Source organism: Mixophyes fleayi, chromosome 7, assembly GCF_038048845.1.
Source record: "Mixophyes fleayi isolate aMixFle1 chromosome 7, aMixFle1.hap1, whole genome shotgun sequence".
Taxonomy (NCBI): domain Eukaryota; kingdom Metazoa; phylum Chordata; class Amphibia; order Anura; family Limnodynastidae; genus Mixophyes; species Mixophyes fleayi.
In genome coordinates this window covers 93,032,648-93,046,313 of record NC_134408.1, presented here as the reverse complement: position 1 = coordinate 93,046,313, position 13,666 = coordinate 93,032,648, and the positions used below count along the sequence as shown (strand labels likewise).

The 13,666-nt window shown below is 40.4% G+C and overlaps 1 protein-coding gene across 3 annotated transcripts in view; it reads left to right on the top strand.

The window, feature by feature from the left end:
- Window positions 1–13,666, top strand: part of HYCC2 (hyccin PI4KA lipid kinase complex subunit 2) — a 73,219-nt gene that overhangs the window by 29,146 nt on the left and 30,407 nt on the right. For all 3 annotated transcript variants that reach the window (XM_075180115.1, XM_075180116.1, XM_075180117.1), the window contains one exon: window positions 8,545–8,644. The gene's annotated coding sequence lies outside the window, so the exon portion shown is untranslated. The remainder of the gene's footprint in view (window positions 1–8,544; window positions 8,645–13,666) is intronic.

The following is a 13,666-nucleotide window of genomic DNA, read 5'->3' as shown; positions in this document are numbered from 1 at the left end:
TTTTCTGTAGTGTTCCCTTCCTCATTATGACACTGCCTGTGTCACATGCAGCCCTGTAATCACAGATCACTGCCTACAGCTATACTCAACCTTCCTATCATCTGATAAGGCCACAGGGTTAATTGTGGAGTACAGTGCGCAGACCTATGTCAAGTGCAATACCCTTGCACAAATCCAATAGGAAAGCCCAGAACTGTGCAAATTCCTGAGACTGAAGCACGTTTATGCTTTCTGCAGTCCAGAATACATATCATTTAACACAGTGTGGCCAGAAGCTGTTTTCAGTAGTTATTGTTATTATTATTATCATTTATTTGTTAGGCGCCACAAGGTTTCCGCAGCGTTGCACATAGTACAAACAGTAGACTATACAGGGTATAACAGTACAGAACAATAAACAAAAGTACCAATACTTCAGAAACTCCAGGCAGGCAGATGCAATAGACACGGAGCAGAAGAACGGGTAAGGAGACAGGAGGGAAGAGGGCCCTGCTCAAGCGAGCTTGCATCCTAAGGGAGGGTTAAACAGACCAGGCACAAGAGGAGCCAGTTGAGGGAATGGGAGAGAGGGGAGAATGAGTGGAGGAGATGGGGGTTAAGTGGATGGTTGGTAGGCTTTGAGAAAGAGGTGAGTTTTGAGTGCACGTTTGAAGGAGCACAGAGTAGGAGAGAGGCGGATGGAGCGAGGGAGCTCATTCCAGTGAAGGGGGGGCTGCAGTCCTGGATTCTGGAATGGGAAGAGGTGATCAGAGTGGAGGAGAGGTGGCGGTCATTGGCCGAGCGCAGGGAGCGGGTGGGAGTGTGAATGGAGAGGAGGTTAGAGATATAAGGGGCAGTAGAGTTCCATGCTAATTCAGTAGAGGGAATGCATTTTTAGGTCATGTAATTTTATTTTTCAAGATCTCGCATTCAATCAGTGTTATTTCACCTCCCTACTCTCTACCGTTGGTAGTCTTGGTGCAGGAGCATCTCGGGGACATCAAATTTACACTAGCGTCTCTCTAGCAGAAGAAAACAGATGTAAATTTTATGTCTATTGTGCACAGGGGTTTAACGTGAACCAGTCTCCTACACAAAAATACATATTAAACTATCTGAACAGACGACCTTTAAATAAACATTACATTTTTACTGTGTAACTTGTAACTGATTTCTTTTGAACATTTCTTCTTTACATGTATGCCTTAGGTATTAATGAGTGTTAACACCCCTTATACTAACAGGGGCATGATCACTGAACTCCTGAGAAACATCCTGTGACATCAGTCTGGAGCTTTCAGCAAAAGCTCAAAGTTTTCAAAGGAGTTTAGTGTTACAGAATCTTCATCCCACACCAACTGCTGATTTAAATGATGCCAATAGCATTATTACAAGATTTCAAGAGGGAGGGGCACCGTTCTATAGCTGATTTTCTCGAGAAATGTATTTCTGTTAATGGCTGTACATTGCTGTTAGGCTTTTACTTGTCACATTCTATTAATGTTCGATTTGTCACAACTGTATTCCATGTATACTGTATCAGCTGAGACGAAGTTATGTTTGTGACATCATTGCAGCCTATGCTTTAAAATGTAATTAATAACATACATTCACTTAATTAAATCACTTCTGTCTACACATTTTATATAACTACATTAATTAAATTATTCTGATTAGGATATTGGTGAACAAAATAATATTAAAATGATGTAGAAGCTCCTTTCAGTCCAGCCATTTCGCCTAAAAGAACAGATATGTGACTAATTTAGCCACACATAGAAGGTTATTTAATTTGGGCCTATCTGTTTGCTAGGTGATCGGAACAAATCCGTTTCAACTGCCCCATGTTTAATGTCAGCCAATGACCACACACAGGGTGATGCAGTTGGTGTTTTACATCCTGTTCAAACATCCGATTAGGTTACATTTTATAAGTTCAGTATGAATGTCTTCAATGCAGCATTTGTGCTATTTGGAGAACGTGCAGACAGATCAGATTTATTAAAAATGTGTGCCTAGCTTTATTGTTGGTTGCTTCTCTCTGGTCTGTTATTTCAGGATACAACTTATGTGTCTTGTGTTGTTCTATTTTTACTTTGTAGCTAACAGTGTTCTCTATCTCTGTCCCCTGTCTGTCGACTTTCTTTCTCTGTCCCAAATCTCTTCCTCGTATAAATATTATTTAATGTGTATATATTTCTATGAGAGACATTTGATTAGTTTTGTTTAGAAATAGTTACATTTTTGGTGCAAATTAATATTTTTCAAACCTGAAACACAGACAGCACTTAATAACAGCAGTTTAGATGTGCAGGTGAGGGGTGAGTTGCTGATTTGTATGACCCTGCCTAGTTGAATCAATGTGTACCTCTAACAGTGCTACAACTACTCAATTCTGTTATTTTATTTTTTAAAATAAATTAAATGCTTTTGTTTAGCTGATGAAATAAATGTAATATGCCTCATATGTCCCATAAACGCTGTAGATTATATGCTCACTCTAATGTTCCCTAGTTATAGTTTTGGGTTGATGTCTGTCCATGTATTGTCACCATTTCAAACATGTTCCTCTGCGGTTATCTGTGTGTCGATTTGTGATATCAAAAGAAATATTAACATATGGGCAGCACGGTGATTTACTAGTGGGCAGTTTTGTCTCACAGTACTGGAGTGATGAGTTCGATTCTGGACCATGGCCTTATCTGTGTGGAGTTTGTATCTCCGAGTTGGCATGGGTTTCTTCTGGGTGCTCCGGTTTCCTCCCACACACCAAAAACATACTAGCGGGTTAATTGGTTACTGGTAAATTATTATTTTTATTATTATTTATTTATTTAAAAGGTGCCACAGATTCCGTAGTGCTGGATACAGACGCAAGTAATAAATATCTGCTATGGGGACTCATCATCATCATCATCAATTTATATAGCGCCACTGATTCCGCAGCGCTGTACAGAGAACTCATTCACATCTGTCCCTGCCCCATTGGAGCTTACAGTCTAAATTCCCTAATATAGACTCACACAGAGTCCAGCAAAATGCATTACAGGATGTACAAGGGAGTCAGACAGTAGACAGACATGGGACAATAGGTAGACAGGACCCTGCCTGTGAGAGCTTACATTCTAGATGGAGGGTGGTGAGACAGTAGAAACAGCTGGGAGGAGATGGCAGGCGAAGGAAGAGGAGGTGATGATTAAGATGGTCAGGAGGTGGTAGGATAGACGAGCTTGAAAACGTGAGTTTTGAGTTGGCATTTAAAGGACTGAAGGTTGGGGAGAGTTGAGTGAGGCAGAATAGAGCGTTCCAAAGAATGGGGCCAGCAGAAGTCTTGGAGGTGAGCATGGTGGCTCAGTGGTTAGCACTTCTGCCTTACAGCACTGGTCATGACATCATTTCCCGACCATGGTCTTATCTGTGAGGAGTTTGTATGTTATCCTTGTGTTTGCATGGGTTTCCTCCCACACTCCAAAAACATACTGGTAGGTTATTTGGCTACTATCAAATTGACCCTAGTCTCTCTCTCTCTCTCTCTCTCTCTCTCTCTCTCTCTCTCTCTGTCTATGTGCGTATGTTAGGGAATTTAGACTGTAAGCCCCAATGGGGCAGGGACTGATGTGAGTGAGTTCTCTGTACAACCCTGCGGAATTAGTGGCACTATATAAATAAATAGTGATCATGATGATGATGAGCATGGGAGGAGGTAATGAGAGGTGAATTGTGGCAGAGGTGGAGCTGAGTGGTCAAATAGGCATGTACCTCGAGACAAGGTCAGAGATGTAAGGTGGAGAAGTGTCAGTAAGTACTTTTTAAGTGAGAGTAAGGAACTTGAACTGAATTCTGAAACGAATGGGACACCAATGAAGGGATTTACGCAGAGGAGTAGCAGAAGAGGAGTGACGGAAGAGGAAGATGAGCCTAGCTGCAGCATTCTGTATGGATTGACAGTCAGAAAAGTGAAAGGCAGGAATGCCAGTGAGAAGGAGGTTGGAATAGTCAAGACGAGAAATGAGTGAATGAACTAGGATTTTGGTTGCTCCCTGAGAGAGGAAGGGACGGATTTTTATGATACGGAGGAGAAAGTGGCAGGATTTTGTGAGGGACTGGATATGAGGGGTAAAGCTGAGGGCACAGTCAAGGGTGACTCCAAGGCAGGAGGCTTCGGTGACGAGAGAGAGTTGTGTTGTCAACCAAAAGGGAGATATTGGGAGGGATAGCAGCATTCGCCAGAGGAAAGATGATGCGTTTGAGGGAGCATTGTGACATCTAGGTAGTTACAGCCGAGAGACGGCTAGATAATTGGGTTTGTAAGCCGGTAGATAGGTCATGGGAGGAAAGATAGATTTGCGTGTCATCAGCATAGAGGTGGTATTTGAGGCAAAATTATTGAATAAGTTCACTGAGAGAGGTAGTGCCGAGGGCCAAGGACAGAGCCTTGGGGGCCTCCGATAGAAAGGGAGGGGAGAGTCAGAAGCAGAGACTCTAAAGGATCGGCCAGAGGTGTAGAAGCCAAACCAGGAGAGAGCTGTGTCACGATCTAGGGAGTGAAGGGTGGCAAAAATAAGAATGATCGGTGTCAAAAGCAGCAGAGAGGTCGAGGAGTACGAGAAGGGAGAAGTGGCCTTAGGACTTAGCTGAGAGTAAGTCGTCGTTATATTAGCGAAAGCATTTTCCGTTGAGTGAAAGAGATGGAAGCCAGACTGGGGTGGGTCCAGAAGAGAGAAAGTGAGTCAGACGATTGAAGACAAGCTGTTTGAGAGTTTTAGAAGCCAAGGGAAGCAGAGATATATGGCGATATTTGGAGAGAGAGAATGGGTCAAGGGAGGGTTTCTTGAGAATAGGGGAGATGAGAGCATGCTTGAAGGCTGAGAAGCGAAGAGAAAATTGGAATGGCATGCGGCAAATGTATCAAGAAGCAGGGCCAGGGGGATGATAGATGACTTTACCACGAAGGTAGAGAGGGGGTAAGAGACGGATAGTATGAACTTCATAGGAGGAGAAGGAAAGGGAGGGTTCAGGGGGCATAACACTGAAGGTATAGCCAGGAGACAGTAGAGCAACTACACCACCTCCCTGGTGGTCCTCTGGATGGGGAGTATGGGAGAAGGAAAGACCCCCATGGAGGAGTGCAGCAGGGGAAGCAGTATCAGAGGAGGAGATCCATGTTTCTGTGAGGTCCAGGAGACCAAAGGAATGGAAGAGGAAATGGTCATTAATGGGAGTGAGCTTTTTGCAGACAGATCTTGCATTCCAGAGTGCACAGGACAGGGTAAGGTGTGTGAGAGGAAGATGGGAATAAGGTAGGCGGAATTTGATGTCGTGGGGGAACAAGGTGTCAAGGGGGAGCGACAGCGGATAGAAGGGATAGGCTTGGGCATGTAGTATGAGTATGAAGTAATAATGTTGTGAGCCTGTGGGTAGTGGATGGAAGTGTTGAATGGAGAGTAATAATTCACAGTAAATGTAGTAATCGAGTTCTTGCAAAGTAATGAAATAGGAAAGTGGGACAAAGTCAGTTTCATCTCTTCATAGTTGTGATGGCAGATAAAGCCTTGAGTAGCCTTGAAAGTGATGAGCTAGATAACTGAAATAGTTGTAGCAGTGGCTGAGGAAGTAGTACAGCAGTCTAATTGAACAGAGGGGATGTTGCAGGGAAATAAACTGACAGATAAAGTAAACTTTCATGCGCTGAGAAGGAAATAAGATCAGAGTTCAAAACAGACTTTTTGTGGTGTTAAACTTGCAGCCAGGCAGAGATGAAAACATCAGGAGTAGCATATGGAGTTTCAGGGATAATACTGACTGTTGCCTTGTGTAGCTGTGGTAATGGGTAGAATGTTGTTCTCCTTTTACCTCCTGTTTAACTCCAGTATAACTCTGAATTATGGTATTTAAATCTTAATACATTTGTGACTACACACTAGCCAAGCAGCCATCCCTGGCTTGCAGCCATTCTACAATGATTATATGTGGTTAACAGGTGATCATTGTCTTTAATCAAACCCTCAAACTCCCCCAGCAAAGACTAGCAATAAAAGTTTTAAACAAGCAATCAAAATAAATAAAAATGCACTTTAATTCCATTAAATTGACCTTAGTCTCTCTCGTTCTGTATGTGTATGTTAAGGAATTTGGACTGTAAGCAGGGACTGATGTGAGTTCTTTGTACAGCGCGGCAGAATTAGTGCCGCTATATAAATAGATGATGATATGATCAAGTGTAGTGAGCCAAAACTTCAAAAAAGTTGGATGCAGCTGCTCTGTGCTTTGTGCTCAAAGTTGCTCTTTTATATGAGATTGAGCATTAAGGGTGAATTATCTTTTGAAGGTTTTTCCTTTTTTTTTTTTAAATATATTTTTGTTCCGTATTCAGTTATTAGGCTGGTTGGTGAAAACACTGTCATAATAACTTTGCTTGTTGGGAGGTTTTACTAAAAAAAAGAGAATGAAGCAATTTATTAATTTGTTTCCTGTTAAGTTTTGTTTTTAAGTCAAATCCCTGATTGGTAAATTTTCCTGACTGCATACTTACTGAGCTTGATGTAGATTGCTAGTTTACTTTGGAAACATTGTTTATAAAGTCTATCTTAAGTACTTTGACCTAAATGCAATGTCTCTAGTCTTCATCCAAACCTTCCAATCCTTTTGCTTTTCCTGCATTATTCTAATCTACTACCTACTGTTGTAACAGCCTTCCTGCAACAGATGTAGTTCATATTCTTATAGATAGATAGTTTATACCTACTATTAATATCTTACAGAAGCAAAAAGGAGGATTAAAGTTTAACCTTTGAAGTTTGGGGTAGAGTTTATGCAAATTGTTACTCGCTTGACTCTTGATGGTTAACTGTACATCCAGCACGGATACAGCCAAAACTGTATAGCCACATCGATTTTATGCTCCTTCTAACACACTTCATGATAACCTTAATGTGTGGACTTTTTGGACATTTTCTAAATGTTTGCCTATTGTTTTTATTTTGTCTTAATAAAACACATTGGGCCTGATTCATTAAGGAAAGTAAAGCAAAACAAATGAGTAACTTTTTGCCTTGGCAAAACCATGTTGCATTGGCGTGGGAGGCAAATTTAAAATGTGGGAACAGATTTATAATTGGTGTAAGGCATGTCCTAGAAAAACTTCAAATGTCAGTGTAAAAATAAAGCTATCAAGTATTTGTGTCCTACATAAAAAAAATAGCCAGTATTTTCCTTTATGTGCTATGTAATAAACTAATTTGCACCCCTGTAATGGCAACATGGTTTTGCCAAGGTGTGCACTTGCTCAGTTTTTTTGCTTTACTTTCCTTATTGAATCTGGCTCATTGTGACCCCTATCTAGTAGATAGAACATCTGGCTTCCACTTAGTAGCTTGTAATTTTGGGTTTACTTCTACAAGCTTTTTGATTCATTACAATTTCCCAACACCCAGTTTATAAGCTCTTTCTTGTGAGTTCTTAGTGAGCAGACTGTATATAATTCCGATTTACATCTCTGCACATTCGGACTTATCCGTATAAGATTAGCTGAATTAAAGGAGATGTCCACACATGAGTAACTTGGGACAATGCCAGATTTATTAAGCGCTGAGTTCCAGTTGAAGAATTGAAATCCTTGAAGACATTTTTTTATTGAGTTTGTCAGGAACCCCTCCAACCAATACAACACCACCCGGAGTCTACTCTGATAGTCAGGTGTTCGCTGGAGCCCCTAGTGGTGTGGTCAGACTTGGCTGCAGACTACAGAGGGTCGTGTGGCGTGTATCAGCTGCGGGGAACCCAGGAGCAGAGGTTAATGGCAGGCAACAGTTCCAAAGGTCAGGCCGAGGTCAGGGGTCACTTGCTAGGAAGAATAGTCAAGAAACAAGCCAAGGGTCGAGGTCACGGGCAAATCAGCAGAAACGGTGGTACAGGCCAGTAGGTCAAGGGCATAGGCAAACAGGCAAATCCAGGAAACAGGCAGAGGTCATACACGGCAGAAATCAATCCAAAAGGCTTATCACCAAAGGTACAGGAGTACAACAGCAGGCAGCAACACAGGAACTGGAAGCTATAACCGGCAGGGAGGCTAAGCCCTCCCTGCCTTAAATACTGAAACAGACCAATGAGAGCCCAGTACTCTAATTGCCCACAGGCTGTTCCTTGATGGAATTAAACAGCCTGCAGACTTGCCCCGCTGTTGCGCACGCGCCCGGCTGCCCTGTAATGCAGGGACGGGGCGCTGGATAGAAGAGCGTCTGGCCGTTGCTATGGCAGCGGCCGGCGAGCCACCGGAAGTGACGTCCCGGTCGTCATGGCGACGGCCGGGACGGAGGTTGGAGAGCCGCGGCTCGTAACAGTTGACATCTATTTTAACTATTATCTGTAAGCTACAGTAAAAAATGTTGCATGCTTTCCAAATCATCAAGTAAAGTGGTGAAAGATAAACGATTATCAGTCAGTAACATTTGAAAGACACAGTACACCTATATTCACAAAATAAACTGTACAGAACAAATATTGTATTGTTTTCAGTGTAATCTTGTGTCAGTAACAGTGTGCAACTTTCCTCCTTTTCTGTTTTAGAGATCTAAGGATCCCCTTGAAAGTCAACAAATGCATTCCAGACATGAAACCCATCACCTCACATTGCTCTATGTAGAAAACTGATTTCCTTGTAATCCAGGTAAGACACAACCATGGAACGTGCATGTCTTCTTCTGTTCTATTTTTTACAATTTTCCATTTGGTTACATTTTTTGAAGCCGCTGTGTAATCCCTCTGAATCTCCAAATCTGTTTCAATGAGATCCTTTTAGGACACCAACAGTTGTCATTTTCATCCTTCCTCACCCAACGTATTTGGGATCTGTTTTCAGAGGCAGACAGAAGGTACTTAGGCTTGGACAAAAACCAGAACGCACTGTGTGTTCTAGACAGCCTGAAATCCTTGTGTAAGAAAAGCTAATACCCTACTTACAGCACAATCATTTGCTAAGGATTGCAGATTATTTAATTTGCATTTTTGACTGAATTCAGAAGTATTTCAATTAAACACTTGCAAACTGTCTCAAGGGCAGGCCATATTGTGGTATCCTTCATTATAAGTGAAGAATAGTTCTGTTCCACACACAAATACACATTGTACACTGTTTTCATTGTAGTTATGTAAATATTTAGTTTAGCATATTTGCATATGAGTGAAGTTTTTTCTACCAGCTGTAGACCTTGCCTTGTCCAGTTATAAATCTTTTTGCTGCAAATGATTTTATTGCATGTCTCAAACATATACGGTGCTTAAGTGATTTACATTAAAGATTGCATTATATTTATTACTGATTTTGTACAGCTTCCTTGCAGGTATGCACTGAAGCCAGTAACATTTGGGGTAAATGTATCAAGCTGCGAGTTTCCAGGGGGTTTGAAAGTGGAGATGTATTAAATAAATAACTAGAATCTGATTGGTTGCCATAGTCAACATCTTTACTTTATAATCCGCCGGAAACTAGCAGCTTGATACATTTAACCCCTGATGCGATTTTAGGTCGATGGCAGACCGGAGATAATTGAAATGTTTTCTTGTTTGTCACTAGTTTTAAAGTGGGTGGGGATAAAATAATCATATGTTCACAGCAGCTCCATGTGACAAGGACAATGTCATGATGTGAGGAGGAGGAGAATGGAGACCAGCATGAGTCTGATTGATTGTTTGTGGGTTTAGCTGTGCCCATCGATAGCATAACATAATGATACGAGGCTCCTGTCAAACTGATGCATGATTGTGATACAAAACAAAAAGACAGTTGTCACTGCTTAGCCTTAATGCTGCATATCTGTCTGTATCTAGCAAAATGAAAACATGAGATATTCGTTTATATTTTAAACAAAACATTTAAACCTGTATTCCAATGTCAAGGGCACCTCATTGTGTGCAGGTCCTACACTGATCTGTATGCTTTAAACACCATTAAAATGCAGTTAAAATCAGATGCACTCACCTCCAAGTTATAGGAGCTAGATGTAAGCCTTAAGGCTTAAATGTTTTGATCAGGATATGAACTAATACCTCATGTTTTAATTTTGATAGATATACACAGATATGCAGTGTTAAGGATAAGCACCAGCAACAACTGTTGTTTTGTTTTGTATACATATGTGGGAATTTATATTGCCATGCAGCTGGTACCATTTATAATATAGGGTATACCAAGCATGGGCTTATTTCTTCTCTGATGATGATTATCGTGATGGCAAGCAAATCTCTATATATAACGAAGTTCAAACATTCAGCTTGTTGGATGGACTTAGTTTGTGTTTGAAATGTATGACCTAAACTTACAAGATTTATTATTATTTTTGTTTGGGTTTTTTTTAGACTTTTTCATCTTCACATTGTAGAATGCTGTTTGTGTATTTGTAGCATTCTCACTGGCATACCACCAAAGTTCTGGAGCTAGGTTAAAAATTATTTTCTTTTCATTGCTTGCCAGAAGCTTTTAAAGATTCAATATGCTTCAAAAAGAAAGAGTCAGAAAGTACTGTCTGCTTCACCCTCCCCCATAAATCATATTCCAATAAATCAATTTGTGCAGGTGCAGTAATTTGTGGAATTAGCCAAAAAGATGAGCCAGACAGACAGTAAGATAGGATATACCCAGGAGTCATCTCACTGAAGTGCTTAGTTTATAAAAATAAATGTTCAGTGATGAGGCAGGAAATTGCTGGTGGTTGCTCAAATATTCATACATATCAGTAACTTGCATTTCCAAGTTCATTTTAGGGCATGTCTACCTAAACTATTTAAGTGTGTGTGTGTAGATACATAAACACTTTTTCATCAATTTATACATTTTCTGAAAACGCATATAATCACTATTAATTCATGTTTTCTTTACTTCTATAATAATCTACTGGCTGATAATTCAAGGGGTTGCGACAGACAATCCCTTACAGCTATTGTCCTATTCAGATATTCATTATTATTATTGTTGTACATTTGTAAGGCGCCACAGTGTTCAGTACAATAGGGAAAACAAGACATATATAAAACAGGATGTTCGTCATATCTCTGGCTGGTTTTACCTGCTCCGCATTTCATCTATCACTTGGAATTCTCTAAGGTTCAGTACAGGAATTCATTCTATTCTCTCTGTATTTCTTGCTTTGAAACACAATCAGCAGGTTTGGTCTTCAGTACCAACTCTATGCTGATGACACCAAACTCTATAACTTCTCCTATCATCTCTCTCTGCTCCTTGGCCTAACACCAGCGAATGTCTCACCTATTTCCTCCATCATGTCCTCTCTCCATCTGAAACTTAAAAAAAAAAAACTAAGACTGAGTTCCTTGTGTTCCCTTCTTCCACTCCCACATCAGAAATGTCTATTTTTGTGAGCAACACTATCCGCACTACCATCTTGTGTTTATATTTCATTCTGACCTACCATTCACTCCCCACATTCAGTCCCTTTCACCTCACTAATGACACCACGAAAACATGAATTAATGCTCTCCTCATTTCCTGCCTTTATTATTGTAGCATCCTACTAATCAGTTTTCCCTTAACAAAACTTGCTCCATTTCAAGCCATGTGGAACATGACTGACCGGCTGATTTTTCCTTGCTAATTGTTTCGATAATGCGGTTAAATAAATATAATTTGCAATTCTGGTTCTCCTTTACAAAGCCCCAAATGATGCAATATTTTATATCTCTTCCGTTTGCTTTTATTTACTTAAGGAATGATTGATCTGCGCTCAGAGTTTACTTAATTTATGGATTTATGGTGCTAATTCTTTATGAGAGCTGCTTGTTAAAGTTTTCCAAGCTCTAATAACAAGTAGGCAAAAAGAAAAATACTCAGACGCTGCATCTACTCAGAATGAATGAGAGGTGTGAATTTAGGTTGTACTAATTTGAATTACATGAGAAGATAGTGTGTAGTTTCTGGGGGACAGTGAGGTTGTCATTGATGATTATAAACTGGGTCTGTTAATGTATTGTAAACCATGAAATGTGTGTCTAGAGGATATGAATAACACATTGTTTGGCGAATATAAGAGTAAAATTCACCAGATAACTTGATGCTGTAAAGTGAACAAATACGTTCTGGCCTCAGCTAATTAGCAGTCAAGCTATGGACTACTTGCCATAAACAGATTGACCACATGTAGTTTAAAACTATAAACAGAAAAAGGAAAAAGGAAAAAGACAAAAACGAAATAAAAAAAAATAAATCACAAAAATTGGACCCCCCCCCCCACAAAAAAAATAATTAATTAATTGATGTTAGGTAATGCTTTCACGGATCCGTGATGAACAGTAGTACAGAACACAGTCTTGGCTATTACGCTTCCAAGCATGAGAAAAATCAAACAGTGGAGTGGATCAAAATTAATCTGATTTATGTCCTTATTTGACCTGAGAGAATTAAATATCACCTATACAGGAAGTCTTACTCTGAGTGAGTGGCTTACCCCTTTGATGGTCGTTGCTTGCTGGTGGAATCCCAGGTTGATGGTTCCTTAGTAGTGGTGGCGGACGGAGTATCCGGGCTGCTCTTTTAGTTGTAGGGCCCCTGGTGCGGGTTTCCCGGTCCTCTGCTCGTCCCTTCTGCTTATTGGTTTGTCGGTGTATAGGACCTTGTTGGAAGTCAATCCGTTTGTAGATAGTCAGGCGCACTCGTACTCGTGGTCACACCAAGTGACAACTGTCAAAGGGGTAAGTCACTCACTCATAGGGGCATATTTATGTACCAACACAATTGATGGAAGATAGTTTTCAATCCTTATCGCATAGATAAGGATTGAACTATCTTTCATATTTATCAAAAAAGTTACAACAGGACAGCAATCACGATAAACTGCTGTTCCTGTGAAGTCTAACACTTACCTTATCACTGCATCTTCATTCCCGATGACCAGCGTAGTGAATTCTTCGGCCATGCGTACTAGCTTCCCTGCACTTCACTGTTGCAGAAAGCGGTGTGTGACAGTGAGGGATCATATGATCCCCCAGCACACATGCACAGTGCTCTTTGGAGCAGAGCTGAAAGGTAGCAAAAAGGGTAATGTACGCCAGTCTGAGCTGGCGTACATTAAGACAGGTGCAAAAGTCTTTTCATTCCTTCTTGAATTGTGGTACCCATAGACATCTATTAGGACTGCTATGTATTTCGAAAAAAAAGTGCAGAGCAGCAGATATCCATGATTTCTGCTGCGATGCAGCAATAATACATTTGCAATATACTTAGTTTTGCAGCCATTCCGTTTTCGGGGAATTTACAGGCTAAAAATGTTTAATATATAGGCCCCATAGTGTGAGACTTCCCGTATCGGAGATATTTTAATTCTCTCAGGTCAAATAAGAACATCAATCATGCTCGGAAGTGTAATAGCTAAGACTGTGTTCTGTACTACTTCTGTTCATCAGAGATTCTTGAAAGGATTACTGAACATTATTTGAACTCATGAAGTTTTAAACTCTGGACTTTAATTTCATCGATTAATTCTTTTTGTATTTTTATTTTTCTTTATCCTGTTTTTTGTTTTTTTTAGTTTTAAACTACATGTGACCTATCTGGCAAGTAGTTCATAGCTTGACTGCTAATTAGTTGAGGCCAGGAAGTATTTGTTCGTTTTACAGCATCAAGTTATCTATTAAATATTACTCTTGTATTCTCCAAACAATGTGTGTTCATATCCTCTAG